Below are 12,989 nucleotides of genomic sequence, written 5' to 3' on the forward strand. Positions count from 1 at the left end.
TTATTACATTGAAAATAGTTTCTGTATAATGAGAACATTTACACATAACAAACTGATTTCCAGAAACCCGGGTACGCATCTTCTGAACCTCTGGCCTTCAGGCAAATACAGCTGATGCTGTAGAAAGCAGGAATTATGAATTAATACCTTTAGATTTTAAGAGCTAAAGGGATTAATTCCACTAATTAAGAGCTAAAATATTTTATAATTTAGTGGCACCTGTAAAACCCTGCAGGAGGAAACTGGCCAACCATGGCACAGGATAGAAAAAGATGGAATGTTTTTGGAAAGGCCTTTGCTCAGCCGTGGGTCAGCACTGGCTAAAAAGAATAAGTAAAACCTGTACACTAATATACCAAGAAGTCGAACTGGTCAACTGTTATCTATGTGTCCACAGTCATTGGCAAAAATTAAGGATTAATGCATATTCCTGACGTGGACATTGGGTGTCTGTTCAACCTGTTTTCTACTGTAAGCACCCTATTAGAGAACTAGGAGAAAATCATTTTCCTTTATCCTGGAAATTCATCTGTTGTTTCGAAGAAATGAGTCATCCACACTTTCAGTAAATTTCACCTGTCTCTGTTTACATGGTAAGTACAAGTGGTACCTATATCAGTTTTGTTTTAGCTGCTGTGAAAATAACCTTACAATGCCTAGAGGAAATCCTTGAGTGTAGTGTGAAAAAGTGGAAGTGCTTAATAGTGTAGATTAGGGCGTAAAAGCAAGAAAAGAAAAGAAAAGAAAAGAAATTGCTGTAAAATTTGATATTCCTGCCAATAGTGCATTAACCATTCTGAAAAACTGTGTTTCGATTTTCAAACTGTTTGAGCAAACGGGACCCAGTCGGAAGAGGGGTTAAGTTGATTCGAGAAAAAAACATGCAGATATCAGGGCCATTATTAAAAGAAAAGGCTATCGAGTACGCATCTTTTCTGGGGCATAAAACATTCCAAGCCAGTTTTGGTTGGCTGGAAAAATTTAAAGAGCACCATGCCTTATTCGAAAAATGTTATTTCTGATGAAAGTGGAGTCGTAATCGTAGAAGACTATATCCATTGAAAAAAACAGTTTTGAAAAAAAAAAAATAATAATTTCAATAGTGGATTTTAAATTTCGACAGAAAGATGATGAAAGAACACAAAAAAATTGCATTGATTGTTGATAACTACCCTGCCCACTTTCTCTGGGTGATTTCAAAACTTACAAGTATGAAGCTTGTTTTCTTCCCTCTGAATACCTCTTTGGAACTGCAACCAATGGACCAATGCATTAACAAGAATTCGAAAATGCACTACTGAAGATGCATACTGAACAAAATTATACTGAGAATAGAAACCAAGCAACCGATAGATTCTGTTATAGATTTGCAGATGTGCATATCAGAGTTGGCAAAAGTGTGAAGTCAAGATATGACGGAAACAACGATTAAGAATTGCTTTGCAAAAGCCGGTTTTGCTAAAATGCTAATTAACATCCACGGGAGGGATGAACTACTACAAGACATTGAGCAGTCTTGGGAATAACTCCAAGCAAGAGGCTTGATCAGAGGAGAAATTGTTCTTGACGAATTTTTTGAAGTTGATAATGATGTCATAGTAGCTGAATTTCCGAGTGACTCCAACATTTTGGAGCATATTTAAAAATACTAGTGACAATATTGATACAGCTTTTTGTGAATTAACGATGAACAGACACAATTTGGCCTTAGTAGCCCTTGTGTCATTAAATCGAATAACAATAACATCATCATCATCTTCGCACAATATCGACGATGAAGTGGATGAAAATGAGGGTAATAGCAATATTAAACATTCCAAACAAGAAATGTTGGCAACAGTTGAAACTTTGCGTTGAGACCTTCAGTGGGAAGAAAATGCAACAGAAAACATATTTGAGTGTTTAAAAAATGGGAACATTTTTATGAACGGTGTACAGTAGAATCCAGTGTACAACAAAAAATAACCAAATATTTTATGACATAATTCTTAAAAGAATTATGTCATAAAAGGAGGTTAGGCAGGCGAAGGCAGAGTACGAGAAATCTTTGGCAAGGGATGCAAAGAAAAACAGCAAAGAGTTCTTTACTTATGTAAACTCTAGAAGGAAGGGGATGAATCAGATTGGTCCACTTGATATCGATGGGTCAACTGTTGATGATCCTGCTCAGGTAGCTAACAAACTAAATGAATATTTTGCATCGACATTCACACATGAGGAGTTATTTAGCGAGGGGAAAGCCAGAGGTGTATGCAACTCTAGCAGCAAGCTAGAGAATCTTGTAATAACTGACAGTAAAGTGGAGGAGAATCTGTTGAAGATAAACACAAGAAAGGAACCCAAGGTGGATGGGATCTATCCAGTTATATTAAAGGAGGCAGCAGAGGAAGTAAGCAAACCCTTAGCCATAATTATGAGAGCTTCCTTGAACTCAGGGGAGGTACCCGCAGACTGGAGATGTGCAAATGTGACTCCAATTCACAAAGGAGGATCAAAGGCTGACACGAGCAATTATAGACCTGTGAGTTTAACTTCTGTTCCAGGAAAATTAATGGAGGCACTAGTTAAAGAAGCACTGCAGGATCATTTAGACAAGACTTCAGTTATAGCTCGGACACAGCATGGTTTTGTTAAGGGGAAGTCTTGCCTGACCAATTTGATTGGATACTATGATGCAGTCACAAAGGAACTGGATGCAGGGAATAACTTTGATATTATATACTTGGATCTTAGAAAGGCTTTTGATACTGTTGCACATGGAAGACTGCTGCACAAATTGGAGCAGTGTGACATTGGAGGCAAATTGCTGCTGTGGATAAAGGGGTGGCTGAAGGGGAGAAGACAGAGAGTGGTAATCAATGGACACTGCTCATCGTGGACTAATGTTATTAGTGGAGTCCCTCAGGGTTCAGTATTGGTCCATTATTATTTTCTGTATTCATAAATGATATTGATGATGGTATTTCAAGCTTAATGTCCAAGTTTGCAGACAATACAAAGGTTGACAGGGTTGTTAAGGACACTAGTGACAGTATACTGCTGCAGCAGGATCTAGAAAAGTTGAGCAGATGGGCTGAGAGGTGGCAAATGAAGTTTAACATTGACAAATGTAAAGTACTACAAATGGGAAACAGCAACCCCAGAGCAACGTATCAACTCTGTGGTACTACACTGACAGTGGTAGAGAATGAAAGGGACCTGGGGGTGGTTGTGCAGGCAGATATGAAGTTCTCTGAGCAGTGCAGACAGGCTGCAAGAGTAGCTCATGGTGTATTGTCAATGATATACAGGAATTTTTCCAGCAGGGATAAGGAGGTGATTATTCCATTGTACAAGGCAATGGTCAGGCCACACCTAGAGTACTGTGTACAGGTTTGGAGGCCTCATTTCAAGAAGGATGTAGAGCTGCTGGAACAAGTACAGAGAAGGGCAACAACATTAGTGAATGGAACAAAGGGGTGCTCTTACGAAGAAAGGCTTAAGTTTTGCAAATTACAGTGTCTGGAGACTAGGCGCCAGCGAGGTGATCTGATAGAGGTGTATAAAGCATTGAATGGTTTGAGCATGCTCAATGCTGATGGGATTCTTCCTCTCGCTCAGAATAATCACCTGAGAGGGCATAAATTCAAATTGAGGAAAGACAGATGTAGGATAGACGTGCAGAAATTTGCCTTTAGCCAGCGAGTGGCTGGTTGGTGGAACAGACTTCCATCCCTTGTCGTGGAAGTTGATAGCCTAAATAAGTTTAAGGCTCAGCTAAACAGGTATTTTGAACGAACAGAGGGGTGAAGTGGAAGGTGAAGCCTGGATTCTACATTTAGCTGGTAACATATGTATATACAACTATACGTGCAACTGTTTTTACTCTTAGTAACAATAACACAGCCCATGTACAGTAAACACCCGCTATTCGCGGGGGTTACGTTCCTGAGAAATGTCGCAAATACCGAAAACGCGAATACTGAGTTATGGCTCCCATAGTAATAAAGGGGTTCCGTTCCAAAGTATGTAATATATAAGAAAAACTAGTCTAAAATTTTGTCTATGTATATATTATATGTACTTTCATAATATGACTATGTACATACACAGTACATAGTGAAATGCAAGCATATGGCATCGAAATGAAAATAAGAAACAATTTCATATTGAATGTAATATTTATTAGAAATTTCAAACAAATCTTTCAAACCAGCACCTTTGCTATCTAAAAAACTTATCCCGCCAGTGCTATCACCAGTTTCGCTAAAGTGCTGATAAAGGAGTTTTGCCTTTTCACGAATGATGAGTGAACTTAACGGAATTTTATTTTGAGTTCGGTCTTCTATCCACAGATTTAAAGCTTTTTCCATCTTTTCTAATTTAACATCATGAGTAACAGAGCAATTTTTGAAGCAATTAGCGCGTTTTCACGGACACTACGGCGGATTTTTTCTTCCGATTTTTTGATTGATCGTACCGTTGACTCATTGATTTTATAATGTTTTGCCACTGAGGAGACACTATCACCATTAGAAATTTTGTCTAATAACTCAATTTTATTCGCTAATGTCATCACCTTCTTTGATATTTTCACATTTCTCTTGTTATTCGTAGCCATATTTTTGTACGGGTTAGAAAGAACTTGTCCACAATAAAGTCACTTTCTTCTGTTACACACTCGAAAAAGTCTGTTTTACACAGCAAAACGGTAGATTTATCACTTTTGTAAGCATATCAATTTATAAATTGATAAATTTATTCAATTTATACGCATATAAATTAAAAGCAAACGACGAAACCTTCCATGACAAGCGCATAACACATACTGAACAAGGATTAGCGAGAAACATCCACGCTCGCGATTTTGTCAACCCTCTCCCACTCACCCACCCACTGAGCGCTGGTTTGACCGGGAAAGATAATTTTAGCCGCGCCCATGTTTTTTTATGGCGGAAAATATTCACGGCGCTTTAAAATTCAAATTTTTTTAGGTTTCATTTTATATTAAATCAGTGATCGCGAATACAGATACCGCAAATAGCGGGAGTTTACTGTATTTGATTGTTCCATGAGGATCCCCCAGCAGGTCTTGAAATCGCCAACAGCTTGTTTTTTGGAGGCAGTTGCATGTTCTCCCAGAAGCAGTGCATAAAACACTTTAACCTCTGCCTGCAGTGACTGTTAATCTATTAGGCTGTGTAAGTAACCTCCCCCTTATACTGCTTTGATAGTATCAGCAAATATTCTTCTACTGCTTCTTTTTAAGCATATCCTTATCTCTGTAGAAACAGCCTCTTCTATTAACAAGCACAGATCACGATGGGAAAAATTCTACCCCATGAGACTTGCACTCTCTCCAGGGATGAACTAATTGTCAAGGCTCTCATCATGTAGTCCCTCCTATTGTGCCTGGGCAGGATTGCAGACACTTTTAATTTCAATCCCATCTTGCAAATTTTTCACAACATTGTCTAGTACTTATTAATTAGATCCTCAGATCTCCTACTTTTAATATCATTAGTGTTAACATTTACAACAAAATCATCTCTTGTGCTCTTAAAAGATAATAGCTGTTCTAGAATATCATCTATTTTAGCCCGCAGCAGCAGATATACCCTGGTTCTGTTCCACTTGTTTCTTTTTGCACAATATATTTCCCACTTCCCTGACAGTCGAATTGCCAACTATAGCAATTTCCTGTGGCTCCAAGGATATCTGTCTCAAAGGATGCCTTTTTAGCATTAGCATTAGTAGAGGCATTTGATGCAAGAAAGCAAGCTTATGCAGCATCAGCCAAAAAAAAAAAAAAAAAAAAAAAATCACTCCCACTTCACCCCTCTGTTCGTTCAAAATACCTGTCCAGCTGAGCCTTAAACTTATTTAGGCTATCAACTTCCACGACAAGGGATGGAAGTCTGTTCCACCAACCAACCACTCGCTGGCTAAAGGCAAATTTCGGCACGTCTATCCTACATCTGTCTTTCCTCAATTTGAATTTATGCCCTCTCAGGTGATTATTTTTAGCGAGAGGAAGAATCCCATCAGCATTGAGCATGCTCAAACCATTCAATGCTTTATACACCTCTATCAGATCACCTCGCTGGTGCCTAGTCTCCAGACACTGTAATTTGCAAATCTTAAGCCTTTCTTCGTAAGAGCACCCCTTTGTTCCATTCACTAATCTTGTTGCCCTTCTCTGTACTCATTCCAGCAGCTCTACATCCTTCTTGAAATGAGGCCTCCAGGCCTGTATACAGTACTCTAGGTGTGGCCTGACCATTGCCTTATACAAGGGAATAATCACCTCCTTATCCCTGCTAGAAAAATTCCTATATATCATTGACAATACACCATGAGCTACTCTTGCAGCCCGTCTGCACTGCTCAGAGAACTTCATATCTGCCTGCACAACCACCCCCAGGTCCCTTTCATTCTCTACCACTGTCAGTGTAATACCACAGAGTTGATACGTTGCTCTGGGGTTGCTGTTTCCCATGTGTAGTACTTTACATTTCTCAATGTTAAACTTCATTTGCCACCTCTCAGCCCATCTACTCAACCTTTCCAGATCCTGTTGCAGCAGCATAGTGTCAGTAGTGTCCTTGACAACCCTGCCTACCTTTGTATCATCTGAAAACTTGGACATTAAGCTTGATATACCATCATCAATATCATCTATGAATACAGAAAACAATAATGGACCCAACACTGAGCCCTGAGGGACTCCACTAATAACATTAGTCCACGATGAGCAGTGTCCATTGATTACCACTCTCTGTCTTCTCCCCCTCAGCCACCCCTTTACCCACAGCAGCAATTTGCCTCCAATGTTACACTGCTCCAATTTGTGCAGCAGTCTTCCATGTGCAACAGTATCAAAAGCCTTTCTAAGATCCAAGTATATAATATCAAAGTTATTCCCTGCATCCAGTTCCTTTGTGACTGCATCATAGTATCCAATCAAATTGGTCAGGCAAGACTTCCCCTTAACAAAACCATGCTGTGTCCGAGCTATAACTGAAGTCTTGTCTAAATGATCCTGCAGTGCTTCTTTAACTAGTGCCTCCATTAATTTTCCTGGAACAGAAGTTAAACTCACAGGTCTATAATTGCTTGTGTCAGCTTTTGATCCTCCTTTGTGAATTGGGGTCACATTTGCACATCTCCAGTCTATGGGTACCTCCCCTGAGTCCAAGGAAGCTCTCATAATTATGGCTAAGGGTTTGCTTACTTCCTTTGCTGCCTCCTTTAATATAACTGGATAGATCCCATCCACCCCAGGTGCCTTTCTTGTGTTTATCTTCAACAATTTCTCCTCCACTTTACTCTCAGTTATTATAAGATTCTCTAGCTTACTGCTAGAGTTGAATATACCTCTGGCATTCCCCTCGATAAATAACTCCTCATGTGTGAATGTCGATGCAAAATATTCATTTAGTTTGTTAGCTACCTGAGCAGGATCATCAACAGTTGACCCATCGATATCAAGTGGACCAATCTGATTCATCCCCTTCCTTCTAGAGTTTACATAAGTAAAGAACTCTTTGCTGTTTTTCTTTGCATCCCTTGCCAAAGATTTCTCGTAATCTGCCTTCGCCTGCCTAACCTCCTTTGTAACTTGGTTACAGATCAACTTGTATCTATCATAGGCTTCTGTGTCATGTGTTAATTTGTATGTATTCCATGCATGTTTCTTCTCTGCCATATGCCTCATCAGTTCATCTGACATCCATTTAGGCCTAAACCGTGAACAATATTTCTTAGTTGGTATGTAAAGTCTAGTAGCTTCCAAGATAAGTTCTTTGAATGCTTCCCATTTTGCATTTACTGTTGGTAACATCATCTGTTGGTCCCACTGTATAGAATTTAAATACTGGCTCAGTCCATCGTAGTCGCCTTTACGAAAGCAATAACCCTTCCCTTTACCCCTAATGGTAGTTACCTCTTTGAGTAAATCCCACTTCAGCACACTGTAATCACTGCCACCTAGTGGTTCATTTATCTGCAGATTCTTAATGCATGAAGAATCACTGCTGATAATCAAATCAAGAGTATTCCTCCCTCTAGTTGCCTCACGAACATGCTGATGTAGAAAACAATCATCCAATAAATCCACAAAAGCCTTGCTAGTGTGTGAGTGACCAGCCCACAAATTCCAGTCAATATCTGGGAAATTAAAATCTCCCATTATAAGACTCTCTGATTTACTGGCCCACTCTATTTCCCTGTACAGTTTCTTATTATACTCATCAGAGTCATTAGGCCTATAGCACACTCCTACTCTCAATTTTGATCTCCCAATGCTTATGTCACACCAAACTGACTCAACACTGCACTGTCCAGCGATGTCCACTGGCTTCACCTCCTTGGATTTTATGTATTTCTTAACTAATAGCATAACCCCTCCTCCCTTCCTATCCAGTCTATCTTTTCTGTAGACGTTTTACTCCCCAAATTCCAGTTCTGCATTCCTTATATCTGTGTGACACCAAGTCTCTGATATCCCAACAATATCTGCCTTTGATGTTTTGAGCAATACCTCAAATTCATCAAATTTATTTACTAAACTCCTAGCATTGGTGTACAAGCAAGTATACATGCACCTATTTCTATTCTTAGCTACCCTAACACAACCCATGTGTTTACTTGTACCGCAATGACTCCCAGCAGTCTCTGAAATATCCTGAATCTTGTTTTTCAGGCTTCTGCTCATTCCAATAGAAGCAGTGCAAGAATCAAAAACAGGACCGCATTTAGCAGTCACGGGCTTGAACCCCACCCCCCAGGCACGTGTACTTATGCACCACGTGCCCTAACCACTCGGCTACGGACATCCATCCATCCTACGGACATCCATTTTGTTGTCGTATGTTGGAGCATGGGCATCAAGCATTGAGATAAATGCTTGATGGGTCCTGCGAGGGCATTGACCCCACTTCTCAAGCCCTCGTACATGTCTACAAACACACACACACAAAGGCAATCCCAATGGATGTATCATGTCGTGTTAGAGGTAGCTTAAAAAAAAAAAAAAAAGCAAAAGCACAATTAACACCCATAACATCATCCTGATTTGTAGAACTGTCCTTGGAAGTTCAACTGAACAAAAGCTTTTCCGCTACTCAGAGCTCATTGCTTTGGTTCTGCTGTCTGGGTGATTTTAGTCCATATTTAATTCAAAAACAATGCCCAAAACTAAGAGATCGAAAAGAATAATGCAATCTCACTTATTTATCAGCAGCAAAAACTTGCTCTTTTAGATTTTGTTACATACTATGGATAAATTCATGTTATTAAAACATCTTTGTATTTCTCTAAAATATAGTTTATAGGCCTCTTCTGATACAAAACCACACAGAAAACCAAGTTTTGCTGATATTAAGACAATAACAATGGTGGCAAATTTTGAATGCCCTTTCAATACAACACAACAGCCACAGAAGTCGATTAAGATTAAGAGCAATTAAGCTGGCATTTAAGGGCAACCAAGTAACAAACAAAGTCATCAAATTAATCAGAGAATCACAAATGATAACTACATTACTAATTTTAAATCAAAAGTTACAAAGAACAATTTTTAAGCAATAAAGAAAGTTCCACAGCAGCTCCAGCAAAAGTTATCCATCCAGATAGCCCATATTTTGCAGTTCTCAATGTTGAACTTTAGTTGCCACTTCTCAGTTACTAATCTCATCAAGTCATCTGACCCATTTAAGTCTAAACCTTGAATAGTATCTCCTACTTGGTATGAAATGACAAGAAGCTTCTATATTTACATCTCTGATTGCTTTATATTTAGAATTTACTGTTGTAACATCCTCACTTGGCCCACTGAATTGATTTTAAAAACTGCCTGAAACCAATGTAGTCATCTTTAGAAAAGCAAAAACCCTTCTCAATGCTTTGACAGTAATTGCTTCTTTAAATAAAAACGACATCAATATTAGTGTGATCACTGCTACAATATTGGGTTTTTATCTGCAGTTTCTTAATGAATGAAGAGTTGCTGCAGATAATCAAATAGAGTTTTGTTTACTCTCACTGTCTCTCTAACATGCTTGAGTAGAAAACAATCATCCATTAAATCCATAAAGGTTTGGCTACACTGTGAGTGACAAATGCACAAGTTCTAGTCAATATCTGGAAATTTAAAATCCACCATTACAAGACATCCTGATTTACCGACTCAGTCTAATTGTCTGTACAGTTGTACAGTCGGCTAATGTCATGTCCTGCTGTTTCTGTATTTGCTTTCTCAGTGACCAATATAATATTATAATAAACAGCAAAGGCCAAAATGAACAGCTTTTTTTGACTCCTGTTAATATGTCCACTTATGGAACCAACCATAGGTACCCCATATACTTGTTGGTAAAAATCTCCTATGGGGTACCAATGGGCAACCACGCATTGGTACCCCATAAGTGGACATCTCTCCAAATTTTACCTCCTGAAATAGAAAACCACATTATTTCCATGTACTCTTCCCCATCCCTTAAATTTTATTGAAGGTACGTAGATGATTGTCTGCTTATAGGTAAACCACACATACCATAAATATCATCTTCCATGAGTTGAATAATGTAGATGATCGGCTACAATTCACAACTGAAAATGAAGAAAACAACAGGATCAACTTCCTAAATTTAACATTAACAAGAAATGCCACCAAAATCAACATAAAAATATATCACAAACCTACCAATAAGGGGAATTATTTACATTTTGACAGCTATGGCCCCTTTCACAAAAAATCAATCCTATTAGTCCAGTTCAATAATGCTTTCAGGTATTCATCTACAGAGGATGAATGCAAACGGGAGATCAAAATATTTAAGAATAGATTTTCCAACTGCAGTTAAACAAAACGGCTCATAAATGGCACCTTAAATACAGCCAAAAAAAAGCAGTAAAGAAAAACCAAAATGAGAAGCGCCAAAAAAACAATGGATAGAGCTCCCGTACATTGAAACATACCAACAACCATTGAAAAAAAACTTCAAAGATTCCAGAATAAATCTAGCCTTTGGCAGCTCCAAGAAACTATGGACATACCTAAAAAGCTCAGCTATCAAAAATACAATAGATTTCAAACAGCAAACAAACGTGGTTTATGCAATCCCCTGAACACCAGATTGAGATTGCATATATATATATATAGGCAGCACGAGAATATCACTACATGCAAGAATTCAAAAACATAAAAGCAGTTTAAAAGTAGCCGCAAATAACAAAGAAAAAACAGACCAAACGGAAAAAAATAATAGTTCTGAATTAGTAGCTCACCACTTAGACACAGGACATTACTCATCCTTCGAAAACGTGATAATAATTGACAAACAAGACTCAAAATTTAAATTAGAAACAAGTGAGACACTAACAAACAGATCAATAAACATACATAGACCAATAATAATCTCTGAAGAATGGGATATAAAACAAGTTTTTTTGGTTTTGTTATTTGGTTTTTAGGAGCATTAGCAACTAGGGCCATATTGCTCCGGGATATGCGGTGGTCATTCCCTGACCTTTCCGCATCCTCAGTATTTGGTGGTGACGGGCTCGAACCCCGGTCTAATCAAGAAGCATGTGCTACGCACTGCTGCTCCTTCAAACCTGGCTATGGAGGCGGCCCTAAAACAAGTGTCCTATAAGTTAAATTTTAATGGCAGAACATAACCCCTCACCACCCAAATCCAGGACCTCTACTAATGGAGATGGGTAATCACACACCCAGATTTCTGAGTGGTTTCCTACCTTTCCTACCTTTTTTTTGCCAAAAAAAACATCTACAATTTCCAAATTCCCAAACTATAAATGTAATACAATGAGGCGGGAAATTCTTCCTTTTCCTCCCCACCATGCTTTTCAGATATGGCAATGGAACATGCCCAGGCTATAAAATACGGCCTTGACACGTATTCACCCTCCTTTGAAGATGGTATTAACGGAAAGCCTCCATCAGGCTTCAGGACATCATCTCCCTTTATGCCTACAATTACTCCTCATGCAAGGATTAAGGACAAAAAGCTGGCTTTTTCCTTCGTCCTCCTTCCATATAATTGCAATTTAAACAACTTCTGAATTACACCTCTCCCAGATGCAGCCATCCCTGAAGAAAACCCCAGGTAAGAGTATTCTTCTGCCTTAAAATAAAATATATAATATTCTTAAAATTTAATATTCCTTTAAAATGTCCAAAAATAGCCTACACTATCCTTTTCAAAAAATCCACAAAGTTTATTTTAAATCCATAATGAGATCGCAGATCCTCTACAAGGAAAAATTACAATAAATTATTATCATTTGTCCGATTTTACGAAAATTAGCTGGTCTCGACTACTCAAGTTGTCTGCCTAACTGTAGTAATATTAGGTGCAAGTTTAAGATTTCCAAATTATTATTAATTATTAGTTTTAAGAAATCTAAAATGTTGTAAAGTACACATTTTCTGTCAATGGTTATAATGGTTATGAGTATTTTATCAAATTTATCATACATATAATTGCTTTGTATACCCCCTCCCCACCTTCCCGCCAAGTTGCCTGGAAAGGGAAAGTGGTGAAAAAAAAAAAAAAGTAAAGTTAAATGTACTAATGAAATGTAACTCATGTCTAATATGCAAAGAAAACTGTTTTGGTACAAAATCCTTGATTTTTTCTTCAACAAAATATTAATGTACCATTTTGCCATTACTTTCTCTAAATGAGACTACCTGCTGTAATTACTTTCCCCCTTTATTTTTATTTTTACAAAATTGGCATTCTTTTTTCTTTTGATTTTCAGCTTATAACTTTAAATATAATCTATGCAGGGTCTATGTATGGGAATTTTCCCAAAAATTAGACTGAAAATAAACTAGAATATTTGAAGTTTCACTCACAAGATAACTTTTAACCCTGTAACAGTCAAGTAACCCTGTAACTCACAAGATACCCTGTAACAGAATAAACCAAGAGACTGCTTGTACCATGTTTATAAATTTATTTTGTAAGCTGTCGATAAGT

General features: G+C 38.1%; 1 protein-coding gene across 3 annotated transcripts in view; it reads right to left on the reverse strand.

The window, feature by feature from the left end:
- The window catches only part of bchs (WD repeat and FYVE domain containing 3 bchs), a 1,877,108-nt gene that overhangs the window by 450,594 nt on the left and 1,413,525 nt on the right, over positions 1-12,989 (reverse strand). The window lies entirely within an intron of this gene.

The sequence above is a fragment of the Mastigoproctus giganteus genome, chromosome 2, assembly GCF_048544385.1.
Source record: "Mastigoproctus giganteus isolate SK-2022 chromosome 2, ASM4854438v1, whole genome shotgun sequence".
Taxonomy (NCBI): Eukaryota; Metazoa; Arthropoda; class Arachnida; order Uropygi; family Thelyphonidae; genus Mastigoproctus; species Mastigoproctus giganteus.